The 13,232-nt window shown below is 39.4% G+C and overlaps 1 long non-coding RNA gene across 8 annotated transcripts in view; it reads right to left on the minus strand.

The window, feature by feature from the left end:
• The window catches only part of LOC107203569, a 114,225-nt gene that overhangs the window by 77,315 nt on the left and 23,678 nt on the right, over positions 1-13,232 (minus strand). For all 8 annotated transcript variants that reach the window (XR_004497050.1, XR_004497047.1, XR_004497046.1 and 5 more), the window contains 2 exons: positions 8,987-9,179; positions 7,571-7,747 (listed from right to left, as the gene is read on the minus strand). This is a non-coding gene — a long non-coding RNA (uncharacterized LOC107203569). The remainder of the gene's footprint in view (positions 1-7,570; positions 7,748-8,986; positions 9,180-13,232) is intronic.

Raw genomic sequence — 13,232 nt, forward strand, 5'->3', positions numbered from 1 at the left:
TTCAGAAGCTTTGACACACTCATTAATAATACAAAGAAATTCACATGGATGAAAGTCAGCTTGAGTTAATGTACCCCAAAATACTTTCAACTTATTTTAAAGTCACCATCTTTGTCCTCTATTACTCTTCTTATAACTGTTTCCTCTAAGTGATAAACTTCCATGGTAACAAACAGAAGATTAGGCAAACAAGAATGCCTGTGAGAAGAAAAACTACAAGTCACACACAACAAACATTGCTGGATGTGGCTGCTCCAACAGCATCAACATGCTCCATATGGCAAAAACCTAACAAACTACAGGAGAAAGAAACTAAATCATGAGTTGAACAAAAGGATGACAGAAATGGTGAAAGATAGAACCCCAGATAACGTCTAAATGTTTAGATTCAACAGATTCCCAAAAAAGCACCAACTGTAATTATAGAACACAATCTATGACAATATGTTACTCATATTTTAGGTTTTTGACTTGCTATTTTATTCAGGTTACAAAATGTATTCATATATTACATCAATCGGCACTTAATATAGGCCAAGCTGCATAGATTACTAAATACTTTCTCAGTCTTCAGGGCTAATTTGATACAATCAGAAATGTTAGATTTTCATTAGCCTGAAGCTGAAATGCATAATTGAATACAGCATAATTCTAGACAGAATTTATTAAAAAAAGAAAAGAAGGGCTAGGTTTAATAAAAAATTAAAATGGTACCACTCTGCCTAGAATATATTTTTCCACGGCTCTTGGAGTTATTTTTCCCTATTTTTATTAGAAAAATGAGAGAAGTTTACAATACGAGCAGAAATTTTACAGTGTCAGATGGCTCTTCTAAACAATTTCACTTTCTTCCACATTTAAAAGGCTTTTTTTTCTTTTAAGAAAAAAACTAGCAAATTCTTGATGTGGCCTTTTGGTGAAAGAAAGGTTGAGAGAGAGAGAGAGATGGGGCACCTCCTAAAATTTAACAGACACCAGAGCCTTGGTTTTGGTTACAAGAAGACTGTACTGACTTCAAAGTGGGAGGTACATCGCATAAACCGCTACATAATGAAACAGATGGGGACCTAATAATCATCCCAAATTATAGTCTGACTCATGCAGTGATGTAGCCCTCTAACATCTATGAACTGGAGCCCAACTGCATGAGGTGCTCCTGCAAACTCTCTCTGGATGGGGTTGGTCAAAAGCTGTGTGGACCCAGACTCAGACCCACAAGGGCATCCCATGGGAACACCCTGGTCTGCATGCCCTGTGCCCAGCAACCAGCAGGGAAAAGGAGACCCTGAAATACCAGCTATCCTCAAAACTGCAACTGAAACTTGACCTGTTTTGTGTGGTGTGGTCAAGTGCTCAGGTGCTTCATTTTAAGTCCTGCCGATTTCTCAAAAAATTGAGAAAATATTATTAAGAATTCAGTATATATGAAAATAAGACACAGTTCCTTAACTTGCCATAGAAAACGACTGCTATGCTTCTTTTTTCATGGGAAGTTCCAGTGTGGGGCCCAGTTTCACTAAACCACTTCTATTCATTGCCTAATAATTACAAAGCTAATTACCAAGTTATTAAATTGCTGCTTCGTAGGGGCTTGTAAAATTCAACATATTCTTAGGAAGACTGTTAACAATGTTTTCTTTAGGATAAACATCTTAAATGAATGTCAAAGGACTAATGATGTCTGAACATATCTCAACTTACTATTTTGTTGCAGGTGATTACATCAAAGAGAGGTTTTTCACTTTGAACACATTTCTGAAAACATGCCAAAGGAAAAATAACTTAGACTTTAAAAACCAACGTTCTGGCATTCATTCAACTACTTTGATATCTCAGATCCAGATCTACAAGAAGACTAAAATGCTGAAAGGAAACTAAAACGGAATAAGGCATCAATATCCCAGCAGGTAAATCTCTGACCATCATCAATCCTCTACAGGTCAATGTTTTTAGCGGTCCCTAAGTGTTCTTGCATGTGTGACTAAATTTATAATTTCTGTGCCATACCTAGAGTTGATTCCATCTTCATGGAGCTAAGTAGTCTGGTGGAGCATCAAAACAGATGGCCACCTGTTTGTCTTCTTCTAAGTCCCATCAAACACACAGATACCCTTCACACCTGCAGAACACACACCCAAATAAAAAGCACAGCCCTTGAGCACTCCCTTTGCACAGTGCATAAAGAATCTGCAGGGGATGCAGAAAAGCCACACTGTTCTCTTGGATCCAAAAGCATTGAAAGAAGGATATCTTAACTGATTGTTTCACACACAAATGTAAATTGTCTTGGCCTCTGGGAGACACTGTCCACACTTCTGCTGCAACAAGGGCTTTTCTGGGTCTCTAAAAGGTTTCTTGATTGAAGCAGTATGTGAGAACACAGGTGAGCTGGACTTTGCAGCCCAGTGCTTACAGTAGGTAACCCAGTGGGTCTGAACTACAGCTCAGCTTCGCCCTGCTCCTTCTAAGAGCTGAGAGCACATCTGATATTAACCAGGTCTTGTATGAAATGCATCCAGCTGTCAATTCTGGGCTCCTTTTGCCATCACAGAGTTACTAACTTAACCTGAGAGAAGGAAAGGATTAATATATGTCCTTTTATGTTAAGGAAAGGCTCTACAGCCACTGAGCTGCCCTGCTGTGACCCTTCTCCCCAGCACAGGATTACAGCTGCTGGGAGGACCAAAGGAAGCAAAAGGTAAAGATGCCTTTGTCGTTTCCAGCCATTGCCACCTTGGTCTCTGCCACAGCTATCATCTGGTCTTTTTACAGCCTTGTCATGTTTTGCAAAGGCCTTTGTCCACCTGTGTCTTCAAAGAACAAACAAGCAATGCCAGATACGTATTATTCTACAAAGCACTTATATACATGAATGAATCATTTAATTCACTTTTTTACTATCATGACAGTTCAGTTCTCAATACCAGCTAACTGCAGTTCAGTTTTCCTGGCAGGATTTTATTGGATAAAGGTAGTTGTTTTGTAATCCCCTTCATCTCAAAAAAAAAAAAAGAAAAAAAATCCATTTACTTCAAATTTCCCCTAACAGATGAGGAGGTACCATGCTGAAGAAGTACACTGGTCCAAATGCACTTAGAAGCTGTATAAAATACAAAGGTGTATTTTTAATATGGAAAGCTATAAATGTAAAGCCCTACAAAACCTACAGCAGTATTTGCTTGTGGAGCTACTTAAAACAGTCCTAACAGACAACATTTGTGTCATGTCCAGTCCTACTTTCCTACTGATAGCAATGACCCCTTCTGAAGTGAAAAGGAAAAAGTAGTTGCCAAAGTCTATGTTTAAGTGTAAAACTATCAATGAGTTACAACTTGATCATATTTTCTGGGAATAAAACAAAGTAAAACCTTTCCTTGTAACTGACATAATGGTGGAAAAACATTCCTCACAGCAAAGCAGCAACATGCAAGCATTCTAGATCAAACCCTTTGACCAAGTACTATCCCATTTGAACCACAAAAAGGCATAAAATCGAGTCCTCAAACCTGTGGAACACCTTCAGCAGGTGCCACACTGTGTCATAATTACTCACCCATTGTGCTTCTCACAATGCCAAACACAGAGTTACTACCTGACTTAAAAGGAAGAACAAAGCCCCATGCTGTGAGACAAGTTGACTAAAGCAACTACCAAACACTGAAAAATAAAAGAGCTTTGTAAAATCCTTACAAATGAAAACAGGATCTGCTGACACGCCTCCTCATTATTTATCACTGCTGCTGGAAGGTCTTAAAATAAGCCATTAAAACCAACATAGCACTGGAATTGTAATGAATTGCAGACTAGACTCTAAACAGTGCTAAACAATTGCTTGTGCAAGAAACTCTAGTGACCACTACAAGGTTCTCATGATGGAGGTATTCTGTCTTGGAGTGAGGAACAAGTTTAAAAAGTGAAAAAAAACATAGATTAGGGAGGTAGGAAGGAAGCAAACTGCTTTCCCAATTATCTCTGTCAAGGCTAGTTACTGCAAAAAAGGCTCTTCTTAAATATAGAAAGCATGTGGGAAGTCGAGAAGTGTAAGGTTTTAGTAAGTCTGAAGGTTGCATAATTGAATTTGATAAACTGACATTTTCCTAGGAAGTTTTAAGATTTCAGAAGATAAATACGCAATAAAAATAAATCTAGTTCAGCAGCTTTTTCTCTACAAAATTATATGCCTTCACTTCAGGAAGAAAAAAAAATGCATTTCTCCTGCTTTTCAGAGTACAATCAGTACTCCCTTTCCTGTTTATACTCTTCCTCACTACTTTGAAAAGTTATGTGAGAAAGACAAGGCAATATTAGAATATGGAAAATACCTCTTCATGTAATTGATGGTTCTGCCAACAGAAATGAAATGTAGTGACTGGACAATGGGGAATGGCTTCAAACTGACAGAGAGGCAAGCATTAGATTGGATATTAGGAAGAAATGGTTCTCTGTGAGGCCGATGAGCACAGGGAACACAGAGAAGCTGTGGCTGCCCCATCTCTAGATGTGGCCAAGGGCAGGTTGGATGGGGCTCTGAGCAAGCTGGGATAGAGGAAGGCATCCCTGCCCAGGACAGGGATTAGAATGAGATGATCTTCAGGGTCCCTTCCAAAACAAACTGTTCTATCAGTTCACATGAATTTCATGAATCTGGTGTGATCCTATGGAGTCACACCAGAAATGTGTTTTTCTACAAGCTTCAGGTCTACCCTATCAAGAAGGAATAGTAGGGACATATACCACACACCACCAAGAAGCCCAAGGACACTTTCTGCAGTACCTGGATAGCTTCACAATGATATCCCTCCTTTCTGACTCTTTAAAGCACAATATTACCCCATCTCCACAGCAAAAGCACCGAGAACTTCCAGTTCATTCAAAGCAGTTTCTATCACTTCACATTGATTTTAAAAAAAACCCCATCTTAAATAAGATGATGCATTACTAATTCCTGTCTCTTAGGTATCTGCTGGTAAAAGCAGAAACAGACTTCGGTCTGTTTGTCTATTCTTGGTCATTGCTGCCACTTTGAAGAATCCTGGATGCCAACTTTTAAGGAAATTCCTGGATCAGAGCCAGGACTGTGCATAGCCATTTCCGTTGCCAGTGTTTCGATCCTGAAGTGTCAAAGAAAGACATTACAGTCCTGTCATCTGGGTACACCTGAACTGTAGCCCAGAGATCTCATCTGCCCTGGCTCTGAGGTAGCCCAGTAGCCTCTTGAGAGTGAACTGACCAACCCAGAGGTTGGTCAGGGCCAAGTCAGATTTTTCACTTTTTACTTCTCAGGCAGCAGTCTGGAGACAAACACAAAGTTTCTGTCAAATTTCACTTTTCCAGTGAGAGCACAAGCCTGTATAGAGGAAATTATGATGAGTAGCCAGAAACTGAAAAGTATTAATTTGAAAGTAAAAAGCCCCATACTTTTCTGTATTACAAATGCAGATGAGCTTTTCAAATCCACATAGAAGCTTTAAATTCCAAAGCTGAAATTTCAAAAGGAGTTTGTTGGGAAATGAGTACTAAACCTCAGAACCTCAATTAGTGTTTAGTCACACAACTCCCTATGAAGCCAACAAAAATCCTACCCTGAAAGCTGTTTTTATTTCTCACCTCAACAGAAATAGTCTATTCACAATGACACAGATTGAATAATTAGTCAAAGCTACAGAATTCAGAGCTGTTGGCTCTCATGGATGGGTTACATCACATACTTGGGCTATAGGCTGCCTTTAGGCAACATGCAAAACTTTTTCTCCACTCTGAATAAATAAGCAACACAGTATCTGGAAAAAAACTGGCCTTGCCAGTGGTTCAGCTCAGAACTAATTTGCTCATCAACAGAGATTTGAGGCTGTGCCCTCCATAATTTCAGTTCACAGAATGTGATGTGAAATCATGACTGACTACACTAGCACCAAGGGCCACAGGTAAACTTTCTCCAAGAACAACAGACACCCAGGAAAACACTTGGAACCATGTTACCCATTTGTCAGTAACTAACAGACAAGGACAATGAAGGACAGTGTTTGGCCATTTAAGCACTGGGAACTTGAAGACACAGTCCAGGACTTTAAAGCTGCCCAACCCATCACTCAGCAGAAGTGTGAAGAAAATCAAGAACTGCAGTCACCTGCAGCTCCCCATCTCACCTAAACAGCACCTCATCAGATCTCTCTCACACAAATAATTTTGTGCCTGGCTTATTCATTGACTAGGACTTGACAAAACACAGGATCCATCCCATCTGCATTTAGCCACCTGTGCCTATGAAAGCAACTTGTTTTTTTGTCTCCTTAGGTCTGTAGTGGCTAGAGATGGTCATGGGGCAGTTCAAATCCTCACTGACTGTAAAAACAACTAGAACTCAACAGCTTTTACCTCTAGTTAAATTATCAAGTTAGCAGACATAAATGCTTACACAAGTAAAACAAAAGCAGGCTGACAATTCTAGGGAATTTTCCAGCTTGACAGAGCACCTGAGCTACAGTGATATAAATGAAATCCATTGCAATTTGTTAGATCAAGCCCGTATTTTTTCACTGGTAGAGCTAAGAACAAAGCTATTCTTTTCTACTCACAAATGCATCTGACCTCTGGAAACCATTACCCATTGTATAAAAACAGCTGTATGTGTGACTTCTCTCAGGGCTGTCACTTTGATTTCTTAGAGAAGCATGTTTTCACCTAAGGAAAGAAGGAAGGATCGAAGCAGTTTTGCTGTCTCTCTAGCAGTCTCCCTACTTAGCTGCCAGCATTCCTCAGTTATGTTCCCTGCTTTATCTCTGGGCAAAATCAAACTCGCATTAATAAGCCACAACAATCATAGCTGCAAAGCCTTACACACTGTTACAGGTCAGCTACAGAGATGGGAGCTTTTTGTAGTGCTAATGAAGGGCTTTGGGAAGTTACATTCCTTGAATGCAAACTTCCATTTCTTTCCCAACTTTGCTGAACAAGAAACCAAGTAAGAATCAACTCCCCATACTGAGCCTAGAGTCACACTTTAATCCCCCTTATTAGCCACGTTCAGTGTTGGGTAACTGCACTGATACAAATGCAGTTACTTCAGAGCCGTAACACAGTAGTAGACTCCAGCCTCATGATTTTTGTTTTAAATCATTTCATGTTAAATCATGTCAAAGAAAAAATAGAAATAAGAAAAGAACCATCAAGTTGTGTATTTTCATGACTATGACTCAGTTTGTTTTGTATGTTTTAATTGGGAAAAAAGAGAGGTCACAGCACAATTCCTGACATCAACTGGCACTGCTCAGTTTCTCTCTAAAACCGAGCAGAGCTGGAAATCCTTCCTTATTCTATTCTCCTCCAACAAGAATGGGTTGGCTCAGCAAATATTTTAGCACTTGAGCTCTCTGAAAAGACTTGATACTAATTGCTGTTACACAGCTGGTGTCAAGAAGAGAAGTTAAGCAAAGCATCTCCTCCTGAGTCCACATTTGCCACACCATACATGTGTTGTATTAAAAACATTTTCCTAATGCCTCTCTCATGCTGTGCTGGCACTCTCAGAAGACAAGAGGCAAACTCCCAGGGTGACACAACTATTCCTTACCTTTTACTTGACAAAGTTTAAGTTGTCAGCTCGGCACTTTTGATTTCTCCTATCTGCAGGCTATGGAATACACACAAAGCACCATTCGTCTCTCCTAAAAACCTGGTAGCCACAAGTGCAGGATGTCTGCCTGTAGTTCTCCCACTTCTCCTGTGATTGTGATAGCACAGTGAGAACCTGCAAGAGCCAAGAAAGACAAAGGCTTCAATTAAAGCTTACAAGGAAAAATTAAAAGCCAACTGACTTGTGGGGTAGAATTACAAGCAACTAAAACTATATTTTAGGTACAAAAGCCCCCAGGTTTTAGTCTGGGGTTTTGGGGTTTTTTCAGTAGGAGGAAATACACTACAAACCTTACCCACACTATCTGGGAGACAAAGGCTACATCAGAGTTATTATTTTCCATTTTATGTTTTCTTAATTGCTTTCTTTCTAGCAATTTACCCAGATATCAGTAGTTGGAAACTCTGAGCAAAAACCTGGACAAGCTGTCTTGTCAACCCAAGAGTTGTCAAACATCTCTTAAGAGATGTAGAGTGGTCCAATGACAGTCACAGAACTTGGCCATCCAAGCTGGATTTTCATTTTATTTCGATGATTCATTTATTAGATGATGCATCTTCCACTGAATCAGTGTCTCAGAAATATGTCTGGAATTCTAGAGACTTAACAACAAATTCTTCTGGAAGAAGCACATCACCTGAAGCTAAAACACCTCAGAGGTTATGCAGGAAACTATTACAGAATGGGGTATGAGGCAAAAAATATTTATTTTCATTTTATTTTACAATAAAGAACCATAAATATGAAGTCTTATTTCTTACGCTACTCGCAAAAAAAAAACAAAGTAAAGGAAAAAACAAAACCAAATTCAGGTCCTGTTGCATTTGAACTATACTAAGAGCAAACAGATTCTTTTTCCACCAGGTAAAAAAAAATAAAAAAATAACATCCCCATGTCACACAAACAGCACTACAGAACAGTGAGAAGCTCTTCTGTGAGTGTGCTGTGAAGACAACACAAGTCAGAGGCTCCTCAGTGATTAACTGAACTCCAACAGAGATTTAACCTAGCAAATACATTTACCACAGAGTTATTTACCTGAGCAGCTTCCTGTGTGAGTTTTGCATGTTTCTACTTAAACTTATCTCTCTATTCCACAGTGGTATAATAGTGCTAAAAGAAAAAAAATCCCATGAAGGGCTGTTTCCGTGGTTACTCAATTTATCCTCAAATCAGTGTGAACCAAGGAACAGCAAAAGTAGATTTGGGTCTTCAATGTTCCTCCAAGAAAAACATCATTTAAAAACATGACTGACCTGGAAGTCTTCCAGGTCAAGTAGAAAGTATAATGTGCACCTTGATAACTAAAAATTTTAATAAATGTTAAATCCTCTTTGTTATCATCAGCTTACCCCTTCTTCATGGGGAAACACACAGTGACAGCAGTGTCCCACCGACACAGGTCCATCCTCACGTGGCAGCCAGCAGTAATGGAGGGGGATCCTGTCCTTTGCCTGGATTCTGCCATTCCGCTGACCAAACCCAACAAGCTGCCCCAATGCAATCCTCACCAAGTCCTTTCAGCAAGCTTCAAATATATTCCTTCTACAAGGGAACAAGATCACAGGGAAATAATACCTTTTGCTGTTCTTGTGTTCTCAAAGCATTTGGTACAGAATCCATTTCAAAATCATTTGAAAACAACTCAGAAAAGTTCACAAATAGAAGACAACTTTAAACTTCCAATGCTCTCTTTTTCCTGCTGTGAGGATATCACAAGGCAGATCTCTCCTGGAGCTTACAGGACCAGCTCCCATCCCAGCTCCGTCACCTGCTGATAAGACTACAAAGAACTCTGATCCTCCTTTTTTCTAACTACAATAATCCAAAGCAGTAAAATCCCAAGCACAGTGAAACCCATTGATGTATTCCAAGGAAGCAATAACTGCAAGAGTTACTGAACTTGCACAGAGATTTTGTCTCTTCACCTCTTCTTCCCTTCCCTGCTATTCTGTATCTATTCCAGATAGTAAAAGCTTTCCAGAATATAGAAAGGGTTAAATAAAAAAGGGGAGGAAAAAGGAGTTAAAAAACCTCCCACCTTTCCAAAACTCATGACAGGGAGTTGAAATAAGAGAACCTGTCAGGGCCAAATATCAGTATTGTAATGCAGTTACAGCAAAATCAGAACCGTTGCTTGTAACACTTGAATTCTTAGCATGGTTTACATTCACACAGCTTCTCTTTCAGTTGGAATGGTTCAGATAGCAATGCTTAAAAAGTTTTTGGGTTATTATCTCCTTATGTCTTCCCCATACGTCCAACTCCAAGGTGTGTGTGAGGGATTTCAGTTAGCTTTATTGCAGCCTTGAGGAAAATCTGAATTAGGGCTCCGTAGCAGTGGTTAACTTGCAGCTGCTGCTCACTGCTGCCACCTCATGGGAACAGGCACAATCCAAACACTCAGCAAAACGCAAAGGAATTTCCTTACTTTCCTGATTTTACAGGTGTTCACTGCCTTGTAAAGCTGGGTTTCTCACCCACATCTAAGCTTCCATTCCACAAAATTTATTAAACATAAAGGCATATAAAGAGGAGATGAAGTGCCAATGAGTTTTCCACTTTTCTCTTCCCACAAAGCTTAATGTTTGGCAAGCACAAAGACAAGTTCTTGAAAACAACTAAACGCACACAAATTATCTTACAGTAGACCTGAGAGAGAAGCTTGCTGCTGGTTTTCACATCTCTGATAACGCTAAGGGAATTTCCCTCTGGGGAGAGGGCTCAGCACATGTCAACAAACTGTGACGTGGGAAATGGAAATTCAGTGAGGGAGCCCATTTAATATTAAAATAAGGAAAAGACATGCCAGGATTTGAATATTACTTATTTAAAGAAATGTTTCTTCGGCAAATCAAAATGAAGTGAGAATGTTTTCAGAGCACAGCTTTTCTGCAACTTCCTTTTCAGTTTTTACTCATTCCAAACCTGAATTTTGTGAGGTCCAGCCTGGATCCCCCACAGTAAAGCAAAATATATACTTTGCAAAACAAAATGGAAAACACAAGGAGGTAATTGCAGATATTGGAAAATAAAATAGGAAAAACAAATAATTATTTTTACTTTAAAACACAGCCCAGTAAAAATTTTAGGAGGCAGCAAAATGCTCTCCATTCTGAAATCCCGAGTGACCTGGCAAGCTCCAAATGTAAAGACTTACTGGTCAGTTCATGAAGGAGCAGAAATGCACAGGGAAAAGAAGAAAAAAAAGCAGAAGGACCCAAAGACAGAGTAATCAGCAAAGGAACTGAGTAACAATCTTTGGTGGTTTTCCTTCAGAAAAGCAGGTTGCAAGGTCACAGTAAGAGGAATGTGATTAACAGCCTGAAATGCACTGGCAAGATCGCCAATGTATTTGAGCAGAGACAAGGACAAGGTCTGAGAAACATTTGAATTAAGTAAAACAAGATCTTAAAAATGACCTGGACACAAGCAGACAGCCCTAGGAAGATAAGCAGAAAACAAGTGCGGTCCTTCACGCCAGGGAGTCCATTTGCTGCTACACTCTAGGTCAGCTGCAGCTACGGACAGACACAAATTATTACCTCGTTAAGAATTAATATTTAAGTGCTGGCTCTAAGTGCACAGAATGGGCACTGTTGCTCACCAGATGCCACAGATGCTATAAACTCCAGAGTGAGAAAAATGGTGCTGCGTCTGAGGCTCCCTGACATTTTCTGTAAGCAGAATTGTGAGTAACGCCCAGTTCCTGCACTTTATTGACTCAAGCCAACGGCATGCTTTCACATTTTGGGGTTGCCAGTGCAGTCTGCTGAGGTGCTCCTCTGATGCCATCTCTATGTACAAACAAGAACTGCTTTCTTCCAGAACAGCAAAACCAAGAGCAGCAATTCCAGCACTACTGTAGAACAGAACTGCACAATACACATCACAGCTCCGTAGAAGAACTCATCATTTGCTCTTCAATTTGTGACTGTCATGTAAAGCTAGCTGGTAAATAGGCAATTATTTTTATATCACTGCCTTGAAGACACTGATTACTGTCACTTATTAAGTTGTTTTGCTACTCCTTTTGCTATTCCTTGTAGATGATGAAGAGCTCTAGAGTTTACTGCAAGCCAGGCTCCCCAGGCTGCACCATCTCAGCAGCTGCTGCTGCCAGATCCACGTCCTGGCACCATTAGAACACGACCATGGCACGATTATTGGGTTCCTGCAGTACAACCTCCCTCTGATTTAGTGAGTCAGGCTGGCAGCTCATATGTTCAGCTTTCTATATTAGCTGAGGTGCAATTATGCAACAGATAAAGTCCCCTTTAATGCAAATGTCATCTCTTTATGATGCTATATGTGTGTTCATTAGAACTCTTGGTGTCTGTAGTGTTTTATGAGTGTTATATCTCCAGGTTCTCAAGGAGAAGTGATAAAGTCATAAAAATTCTGGTATTTGCTTCCTTCTTCTCACCTTTCATCTTCTATTTACATGAGGTTGCACTAATGCTGTCAATTATCCAAGCATCATTTGGTCTTGGGAAGATGTACTTTTCCTACTTACTGCTTAGATAAGAGAAATGCTCTGAACTGTATAACTTCAATTCTTTACAGCATGCATGCAAAGAGAGAGAGGTTACTGCTGAATTTTAGGACAGTCCTGATTTTATTTATGACTTAAGTATTGCTTTTCATTTTCATTTTTAGTGATAATGACTTGCTGTCTTTGATATGAATTTTCAAGGTCCTTTGTGAACTCTTCCTTGCTACGGTGTCTTAGGTAGATTAAAAAAAACCAAACCTCTCCATGCTTTACAAATAAAGCTACCAATTAAAGTCTCATACAAGCTTGGATGAAAGGAACTTATTTCAACTAATTCACAGGGAATATAAGCACTGGACAAAACATAATGAAGCTGTGCTTTTTCAGCTGTAGAAATTTCCTTCCTGCTGATGCCCTGCTGTAACACACAGTCACCTGGACCAGCAAAGAGCTTTGACTATAGACCAGCACTGATTCAACCACTGCTATCACATCAAGAGGCATCAACAGATACAAAAGTGCCTGAATTATTTCACAGGAAAGACACCACCCAATGCATTGGATGCAATTTTTAGATGACCAAGAAAACTGCTTTCCTTAAAAGCAATTCCAGTTCTTGTTTATATCTAAGTATATACAAGCTCTGGGCACGGGTTGTGATGTTGTCAATCACCAAACATCTAGCAATATGTTCACAGTCTCCACCCCTACACCAACAAATAATGTTTCCATATAGTTTTATTAGGGTTATAAAATATTTCAACTTTCAAAACATTTAAGACTCACTGAACTGTAGACAACCTATCCTTTACTTGGATTCAAGTATCTTTTCCTGCTGCAGCTCAAATTATTAAAATTCCACAGGGATTAAATTCAATACTCAATAAAATGAGAAAAAAACTCATCTATAAAAGCTGCCTTAACTGGCTCTTGTCAAAAGTGTCATAAAAAGTTCATGATATATTGTCAATGGGACTTAAATGTTCTACAGGGACACATTATATTAATGTTTCATCTTGTCTCTCCACAGAAATAGCAGATTTTTAGTTGTTCTTGTTGCTACTGGTTGGTTTTTTAAATGTCAATGACAACAAAGCCAGAAC

This window comes from Parus major, chromosome 4 (assembly GCF_001522545.3).
Source record: "Parus major isolate Abel chromosome 4, Parus_major1.1, whole genome shotgun sequence".
Classification (NCBI taxonomy): domain Eukaryota; kingdom Metazoa; phylum Chordata; class Aves; order Passeriformes; family Paridae; genus Parus; species Parus major.